The sequence below is a fragment of the Zalophus californianus genome, chromosome 8 (genome assembly GCF_009762305.2).
Source record: "Zalophus californianus isolate mZalCal1 chromosome 8, mZalCal1.pri.v2, whole genome shotgun sequence".
In the NCBI taxonomy this organism is placed as follows: domain Eukaryota; kingdom Metazoa; phylum Chordata; class Mammalia; order Carnivora; family Otariidae; genus Zalophus; species Zalophus californianus.
In genome coordinates this window covers 104,513,828-104,523,688 of record NC_045602.1, presented here as the reverse complement: position 1 = coordinate 104,523,688, position 9,861 = coordinate 104,513,828, and positions in this window count along the sequence as shown.

Here is a 9,861-nt window from a genome sequence, read left to right as displayed (position 1 = left end):
TTCATTCCTATATTTCTGCTAAAAGTTTTATGGTTTGACTTCTGGCAACCCATATACACTAACATGTCCACCCAGCACTCTACATAATCTCTACCATGGTTTACTTTTCTTCATAGCACCTATCATTTCCTGACTTATCATATGTGTTTTGTTGCATGTATCTCTTCCCCCTACTAGTTTATGAACTCTGTGAGGATAGAGAAGTTATTTCTTTTGTTCACTGCTGTAACCTCGGTGCCTAGAAAAGTGCCTGACACATAAGTATTTAATAATCATTTGTAAAATGAGTGAATCAATGAATAAATATCCTTTTGCACAGAACATGATGTTTAAATTTTTCATCTCTTCAAAATTCCCTGGAAAAAATGAATGATGAATGAATTTCTGTGATGCCAATGAAAGTTAAATGATAAAGCCGTGAAGACCAAGATCTCGATTATCTTATCGTCTGCCTTCACCCTTATCCACTGTAATGGCTTTGTGGCATGGCTGGATCTTTTCTAGATGTGAACAAGGGTGCAACTAATAGGAACTGGAACACAAATTCATATTGCTCCATTATATTACTCTGTTGGATTCTTCTTTCGGTATCAACAGATACATAAAGATAATTTCAAAATGAATTGAAGAGAAAAAGAAATGTTAACCGTTTAACACAATAGGAGTTTATTATTTATACTTTTTTCCTAAATGGTCTTCCTAAAATGTCTGAAAGACACTTTAAATCATTAACATATTGAGAATAGCAACCACCAATAACAGTTTCCTTTCCAAAGTATTTTTTTTTAAAGATTTTATTTATTTATTTGAGAGGGAGAGAATGAGAGATAGAGAGCACGAGAGGGAAGAGGGTCAGAGGGAGAAGCAGACTCCCCGCTGAGCAGGGAGCCTGATGCGGGACTCGATCCTGGGACTCCAGGATCATGACCTGAGCTGAAGGCAGTCGCTTAACCCACTGAGCCACCCAGGCGCCCTCCAAAGTCTTTTTAAAAAGTCTTCCTTCACTGTTTTGAAGAGGAGTTATTTTAAGTTTCTAAGAACTTAGTACAGAAAAGCAAACAAAATTCTCAGTGCGACCATCATTTCACTGCTTGGTTGTATGAGGTGAATATATCATTGATCTTACTGGCAAAGCCTGGCAAGGTAGTGGGCAATAGGACAGAAAGTATGCAAAACTAATCAGACTGTCTCTAGGGTACTTCTTATCTCAAGGTTAACAAACTCTCAGTCCATGGTTATACCTAGGTGACCCATGTACTCATACATCTGAACTTATGAATAGCATGAAATGAATTCAAAATAAAATCTTATAGTACAAGACATGGCAGTTATTTTTTTTTTATCTAGACATGGCAGTTATTAAACTAAGATGAAGCAAGTGTTATGAAGTATGAAAACATGGTACTTGAATTCTATTTATTCAAAAGTCTTCACTGAACTGAGCATGTTCTTTTAACAAATTCAATTACTTATTTGAATATGTATTATATTTTAATTATTGCAGCCATGAAAAGAAGCACTGGTTAAGGATGCATTTAATAAAAATATCTAATCAGCTTGAGTTAGTCAATCATTTAAGTTTGTTTTTTTCATGAAGATCTAATTTCCAGAACAACTGTGCCTATATTTTTTGTAGGTACATCCCTATACTCTGGCCTATCTAGTACACAGATTATTTTAGAATTATACTAGTTTATCTCAACTGCTTTTCTAGAGAAGCGTTAAATAAAAGAGAAAGGTTTTGGCTTTTTCCATAATTGTTATATATGTACAATGAAGAGTAACTTCCTGATTTCACTACTATGTTTTGCATAATTAACATAACAATGCAGATTTACTCTGCCCATATAAGGAATAGTAAAAGAAGTTTGAGAAGGAATAACTATCAATTAATATAAGCCCTATAGTAATTTTATATTTTAGACCAGCTATAATTTCTGGATAGATATTCAGATCATATGTATATTACATAGAAGACATAGGCATCAAAAGATATATTTAATGAATGTATCAAATATTGATGAGCATTTCATTGGGTACCAAAAAGATGCAATGTCATGGGTTTTTTTGTCTGTAAGAAGACGCTCATCTCAAGATGGCTTAAAAATACAAGCAATTATTATCTCATTTAGTATGAAGTCAGAGAGAGAGCTGGTCCAAGTTAATTCAAGTTAAAGCCTCCAAGTTCTTGGAATTCGCTCTACTAGTCTTAGCTGGTTGGCTATTATCCCGAGGCTCGTTCCCTCATGGTCTGATGGTTGCAGTACCTCCTAACAATGAAGCCTGAATGCAAGGTGCAAACCAGCTTGTCCTAGTCAAACCATTTACACAGGGCCAACCTGTCCTTAACCGATCATATCATTCTCTGCAAAGCCCTCATTCTCACTTGGTGATGAGAAAATTAAATGTTTTCCCATTTAATAATCTAATCTAATCTAGGATTTTCTGTCTAATCCTGTTATAACAGTCACAAGTAATTAGTGAACGAAATCCAAGTATTATCAGAATTAGCACGTTATCCATCACTGGTGTGTACTGGTGGGAGGGAGAAGGGAGGAAGCAGGAGGAAAGGGAGAAAAGAGAATCTGCCTGGATGAGTGATGGTGACCTTCATGGACACAGCTGGACTATGCTTCCTTCTACTGCTGGGGTCATCAGCTGATCCTGCCCAGGTGCTGAGCAGAGAGGGGTGTCTGACTTTTTCTTTTTTTTTTTTAAGATTTTATTTATTTATTTGACAGAGAGAGAGAGAGAGAGAGCACAAGTGGGGGGAGCAGCAGAGGGAGAGGGAGAAGCAGACTCCCCGCTGAGCAGGGCGCCCCATGTGGGGCTGATCCCAGGACCCTGGGATCATGACCTGAGCCGAAGGCAGCCACTTAACCAACTGAGCCACCCAGGTGCCCCTGACTTTTTTCTTTTACATAGGTTCCATGCCTGGAATGGAGCCCAATGTGGCGCTTGAATTCAGGACTCTGAGATCAAAACCAGAGCTGATATCAAGAGTCAGGTGTTTAACTGACTGAGGCACCCTGATGCCCTAGGGGCGTCTGATTTTTTTTTTTTTAGATTTTATTTATTTATTTGACAGAGAGAGACACAGCCAGAGAGAGAACACAAGCAGGGGGAATGGAAGAGGGAGAAGCAGGCTTCCCGGGGAGCAGGGAGCCTGATGCGGGGCTCGATCCCAGGACCCTGGGATCATGACCTGAGCTGAAGGCAGACGCTTAACGACTGAGCCACCCAGGCGCCCTGATTTTTAAATTATTACTGACATGCTGATTTCAACAGAGCTGGTGGACATGATTTTCTAGACCTCCATTTAGCCTTATTTTGGACACTCCCATTAGGGGGTGTGTCCCATTGTTCCATTGTGCCACCCTCAGGGTAGCCCACAGCTCCTGCCCTTCAACTAATCTCAGAGAGCTCTCATTTGGAAAGGCTGAAACTTGTGGGGTCAAATTCGCTGCCCTCCAAGAGCTTAGGAGAGTGAAGAGAGGGTGGATGACTGCTTACTTGGAGATCCCAGCCTGTCCTGTTGGTTCAGATCCTTCATGAAACCTCTTGCCTTCAGTCATCTCCAGATGAGGAGGAGGTACCATCTCTAGGGTCTGGCATACACGCACACTTCAAAAGTTTTATGTTTAGGCCTCTGTCTACTCTGCCCGATCCACTTGGATTTTGGACATGTTCAGGCACCAAACCAACTTCCCTTCCCTAAACTCTACCTCCTCCAGAGTATTTCTCTCTCCCTTATCTCCTGTTTATACCTTCTGTGTCATGGTTGGGAATGGGATAGGAACAAATCAATCATTTTGTGGCAGTCCCCACTTAGCCTAGCCACAAGTCATCTAGGCCGGAGGATGATCTTGAGAGAGAAAAGAGCCTGATGTCTCCAGCGTATATCATAAGTAACTTTATGCACATATATTTTATTACTGACTTACCTCTTGACACAGAGTGTCAGACTCCCTTAGTTGACAGGTACTTGCCTTCCACATACTCTAAATCAGAATCTGCATTTTAACAAGATCCCCAGGTAACTCTTATGCATTTTAAAGTTTTAGAAGCACTGCCTTACCAGTTCTGGGGCTTTCTGGGTCCAGAGAAACTAAAGGCAATAATTAAACAATTAATAAAATAATACTTATTCTTAGCTGAAGACTCAAGTTCACATACTGAAAGAGGACCCTGGCTTCTATGCAGAATTGATAAGAAAAGATCTAAATGCATCCTGGTTATATTCCAAAATTTAAATAACAAAGGGAAACAAAAAACTTGAAGGAAAAAATAACAGCTGATATACAAAGCAAAAAGGAAAAACTATCTGGTGACAGGCATCATCCGCTAGACAGGAGTAGAATAATTATCCAGTAGAGGAAAATGGAAGCAGCTAGAAGGTAGGAGGATAACATTACAGAGTGCTAAGGGAAAAGGGTTCACCCCGGAAATTCAATATACAACTAAGATGCCATTTACCCATCAAGGTAAAATAAAAATATTTGCAAAGTTATGCAGCGATTCAGAAAAATCTAGCATTTATGTACTCAGCTTGTGGAAAATTCTAGAGGCACAACTCTAACTGAAAACAAATGACCCAGACAGAAATGTCAAGATAGGGAGATGAAAAGGAGAAAATGATTAGGAAAGAATCTTTTAACATAACTTGCTGGGTTCTTAGATAATAAAAATAATAGCAAAGTTCTTTACATGCTCTATCTTACTCATTCCTCATCACAATTCTGGAAAGTGGATGCATTAGTTACCTTTTGCTATTTAACAAACTACCCCCAAATTTAGCAGTTTAACACAACAAACAGTCATGATTTCATGCTTTCTGCAGGTCAAGAATGTGGAATAGTGTTCTGGCACAAGAGCTTTCTTGAGGGCGGGGTCAGAATGTCAGCCAGGGCTGTCGGCATCTGAAGGTTTGACTGTAGCTGAAGGGTCTACTTCCTAGAAGACTTTACTCACATGACTGTTGACTGGAAGCTTCAGCTCCTCACCCCATGGGCCTCTCCATTGGACTGCCTGTCCTTGTGGCTTGGCAGCTGACTTCCCCCTGAGTGAACACTGTGTGTGAGAGAGAGAGATTCCGAAGCCACAGTGTCTTTTATGATCTCATCTCTGATGTCACACACTGTCATTTCCACTTTATTCTAGTCACTAGAAGCAAGAGATGAAATTCAGCACACATGGGGGGTGCAGAATTAGGCTCCACTTCTTTGAGGGGAGGGTCAAAGAATGTGTGGACATTTTAACCGACCACAATGGTATTATTCTCTACACTGAGGCACAAACAAGTTATTTAACTTGCCCAAGTTTACATGGTTGGTAGGCAGGGGAGCTGAGACACAAGCCCAGGCATTCTGACTCACATGCCCAAGCTCATACAACGTGAAACTGCCTTTTAATGAAAAAGGTTAGATTTCCTGGAATGTGTCCTACACACTGATGTGGAAGATGCATACTGCCAGTGATAACATAAATGCTTGAAATTAGAAGTTCTAAGTTATTTTGGCCAAACTCAACAGTTGGTGTCAACTCTTGAGAGAGATGTGGAGAAATGTGGCATCCCCAAGATCTAAGAGTAGAAGAGTATTTGGGGAAATGACAGTGGGGAAAGCATTGAGAGAACAGAACATCTGGAAATAAGTGGGGAAGAGTTATCTTATTTTTATAAAATGAAAAAAATAGACTATCAGTGCCTGAAAATGCAAGGTGGCAATTAATGGGATGGAAAAGTCCATCAGATTTCCCAAGTTAACAAGGTAGAATTTGAGCAAACCAGAAAAATAAGGGAAAAAAAGAGGTCATAACAAAGAAAAGGAAATAATAAGCAATAGGATTAAGAGACTAAAACCAAGTATATCCCTTGTTACACTAAATGTCAATATATTCCACACTCCCATCAAAAGACAGAGATAGATTGATATAATAATAGAACAACCTAGCTATATAGTATTTACAGAAATATACCTGTAAATTGATTATGAAAGTTTAAAAATGAGACATTGGACAGAAGGCAAACAAAAAGATTATTAGTCCGGGAGGAATGAAAGTTTATGGACACTCCCTAAGAAAAGGAGAGACATTACAAAACAGTAAAAAGCAAAAACTAGGAACCAGATATGTAATAAATCTATATGCACAAACAGTATGGCGGTGAAAATTACCAGAAATGGAAGAACTTGATAAAAGTATACTAACTGTGAGAGATTTAATATATTCTAAGAATTAGATTGATACAGTAAATTTAAAAATAAACAAGTACTTAGGAAATCTGAATAATACAGCAATAACCTACAAATACAAAAAATGCTCAGGGACAAAGGAACTTTTGAGGTGTTTATTTCAGATTCACATTTTTCTCCATGATCTTAGAACGATCAGAGATCCTAGATCATTCTCTAGGCCAGAGAAAAGTACAGATCCTGATACGAATACATTTATCCATTTATCCAGACTTTTCTATGCCTGCTCAGCATTCACTCCTTCAAGAGGTGTCCTGGTGATGGGTATTAAAGAGGGCACGTACTTAACGGAGCACTGGGTGTTATATGCAAACAATGAATCATGGAATACCACATCAAAAATTAATGATGTAATATATGGTGATTAACATAACATAATTAAAAAAAGAGATGTTTTATAAATGCTATGATATAAAAGAAGCTGTGTAAGCCCTAAATGAAAGTAGTAAGCAGTGCTCTATGTTGTCAATGAATGTATTTTCCATTTCAAAGCTTTTTGACATGTTTTTATTTCCCTTTTGGAAGAAACAACTAAATATGTCAGCAATCCATCCTTTACTTGTACGATACATAAAGCTTTAAATCAATGTGCAGTGCAACATAGCAAACAGCCTCCCACATAACTCCGAGACACCCTGAAAGATTTACTTTTAGAAGGAAAAAAAAACCATGAACACATGGACAATATAAAAGATGAATTTTGTAAGTATTTTTAAAAAGGTAACAACAATAAACTCTACAAACTTTGCCTCAGTCTTACAAAAAGATCCATAACAATTTAATAGATTTTATTTCCAGTCAAATATACCATCAGCCACTGGAATGCCATACCAGTTACTAACTCATATTTCAATCATTTTCACATTTAAATTAATTAATATAGTATTGCTAAGGAACAACTACTCCGTGGGCTGGCCTTTCAGGCCAGTAAATAAGAATTTAAGGGCTCTGGTAGCTAATGCAATTTATTACTGGATTTTAATGACAATTTTTATAAAGATGTGGGAAATAATTCAATAAAATCACTTTATTTACCAAGTGTTTTGCAGAATGCCTGGGACTACCTAAGAAGTACTAAATGTATAATCCCTTTGCATAGTTGTAACTTAAAGATAAAATTTTATTGAATACCAGATAAAGACGGAAGCACAAATTTGATCACTGGTAGGGAACTTAGCGCATGCATCAGTCTGTCTCATAGTCTGTATTGGTAAGAACTACGTAAACTTTTCTGCCACGTTTTGATTAGCTTTATTTCAAGCAGTAGAACTGTTAGCACCCTTTACTCCCATTCTTCCGTTTTGTCGCCCAAGTTCGGATGACTCAACCGCTAAATGGCTAAGAGCAAAAATATAAACAAAGTTCAAGTTAAGAGCTTCACAGTGTTTTGAAAATTTCTGGCAAAAGAGGGGAAAGGTCGTGTCTACTTATCAATCTGTGGGGTCTCTAATATTTTGCCCATGTTCTGCCTGCCCCCTCATGGACAGGAAGCTACTATGTAAGTGTGTCAGCATACCTAGCCTCCTTAGACTGTAAAAAGTTTGAAATCAAATAGGATTATCATGGAGAAGCTACTTTTCAGCTACTTGCTCATAAAAACAAAGAGGATTTTTGTGAAACTCAGAGAGTATTCTTTCAGGGGAAAAAAATGTCCCAGAAACCAAGTGAGGACAGTGAGTCAGACTGATTATCTCCAAGATTTCATTCAACTATCAAATGTCTACCCTACGGTTACTCAATATTTGCACCAAGAGTTCTGATAAATTCAAGCACAGTTCACATTGATTCTGTTAAAATATCTAAGAGAGTTATGTGGTAAGTAGGTGAGGGTGAATAGTGTAGCTTGCCAATAAAGTCACACTCAAATATTTCCAAAAAAATCAATCTCTTAGACTAACAATCATTAATCAGAGCATGTAAGGTAAAATCATGAAATACCAATTTATACTCACTAGATTGGCAAAAAGTTTAGTGTGACAAGGCCAAGTCTTGGCTAAAACACACACTGCTGATGGGGAGTCTAAATTGCAATATATACTTGGAAAACAAGTCGACATTATCTTGATATTATAAATAACCTGTGGTCCAGAAATGTCACTCCCAGGCATATACCCTAGAAAAACTCTTGAATGTGTGCATCTATAGACACGTACAAACATGATCACAGCAGCATTCCTTATAATACCAACTACTGGAGATATCTTAAATGTCCATCAATAGTAGAGTTGATTCAAAAGGGGTATGGAATGGTAATATAATGGAACAGTATACAGCTATTAAGATAAAAGAGCTATAATTAAACATAAAAAAGGTGTATTTCAAAAATAAGATGTTGGAAGGAAAAAATGTCAAAACAATACATACCATTCTACTCCATTTTTATAAATTCTCACAATATGCAATACTAAACACACATTTTTTAGGGATGCATTCATATGAAGCAACATATTTTTAAAAAGCAAGGCGGGGCGTCGCCTGGGTGGCTCAGTCGTTAAGCAGCTGCCTTCGGCTCAGGTCATGATCCCAGGGTCCGGGGATCGAGCCCGGCATTGAGCCCCGCATCCGGCTCCCTGCTCAGCGGGAAGCCTGCTTCTCCCTCTCCCACTACCCCCGCTTGTGTTCCCTCTCTTGCTGTGTCTCTCTCTGTCAAATAAATAAATAAAATCTTTAAAAAATAAATAAATAAATAAAAAGCAAGGGGGGAGCTAAATACAAATTTCAGAATAGTGGTTACCTATGGGGACAGGAACGGGAGGGTGCAGTCTGGGGAAGAAATATACAGGGGAATCCAGCAGTAGAAGCAAACTTCTTTAGCCACGTATGCTTTGTTTCTCCATCCTTTCCACATGTTACATAGTATATTCCTTTGTGTTCATAAAATAGTCCTTAATCATATTTTCAAACAGTCTCTGGGTAGAAAACAATAGATTGGGATGGGAGAACTATTGTTTTTAATCAGAAGCTATTGCATACTATTTTTAAAAGCATAACAAAAATTTCAGAATTTGCCTGTAAAAAAGTGTTGGGGGTTGGGATGTTAGGGCGCACTTGTAGGCCCTGAAATAAAATGACCTCCTCGATAGATTTGCTGTTATTTGTGTATAAATGTTTTTAAGTCTATATGCATCCTAGAGTATGCAAAGAAAAAGTCTGGGAAGATTTACAAGAATCTACAGCAGTTGTCTCTGACAAGTAGATTTTTTTCATTCTATTGTATAATGTATTTTTCATTTAACTTTACTTTTAAAATTATTTTATTCTATATTGTAATCGTTTGGTTGGTTGGCTTTACTATAGGAGCTTTACGTTTCGAATTAAATACTTTTTATTTCTTTTTAAAAAAATTTTATTATGTTTATAGCGCTGCGAATTAAATGCTTTTTAGAATAAGGGCAGGGGGTGGGAGAAAAGGATGAAAGAAGGGAGGACTGGTGCGGACCCCGGTGTCGGGCTCACGGCCTCCGCCCATCCGCGGCGCTGGGAGCGCAGGACCCTCCTCCAGCATCCGGGCCGGGCGGGCCACCTGGCGGGGACCGGGCCACCTGGCGGGGCCGCGCGGCTGGTGGACACCAGCCCCGCCCCGCCGTGCCGCGCCCCCGAGCGGTTGCCC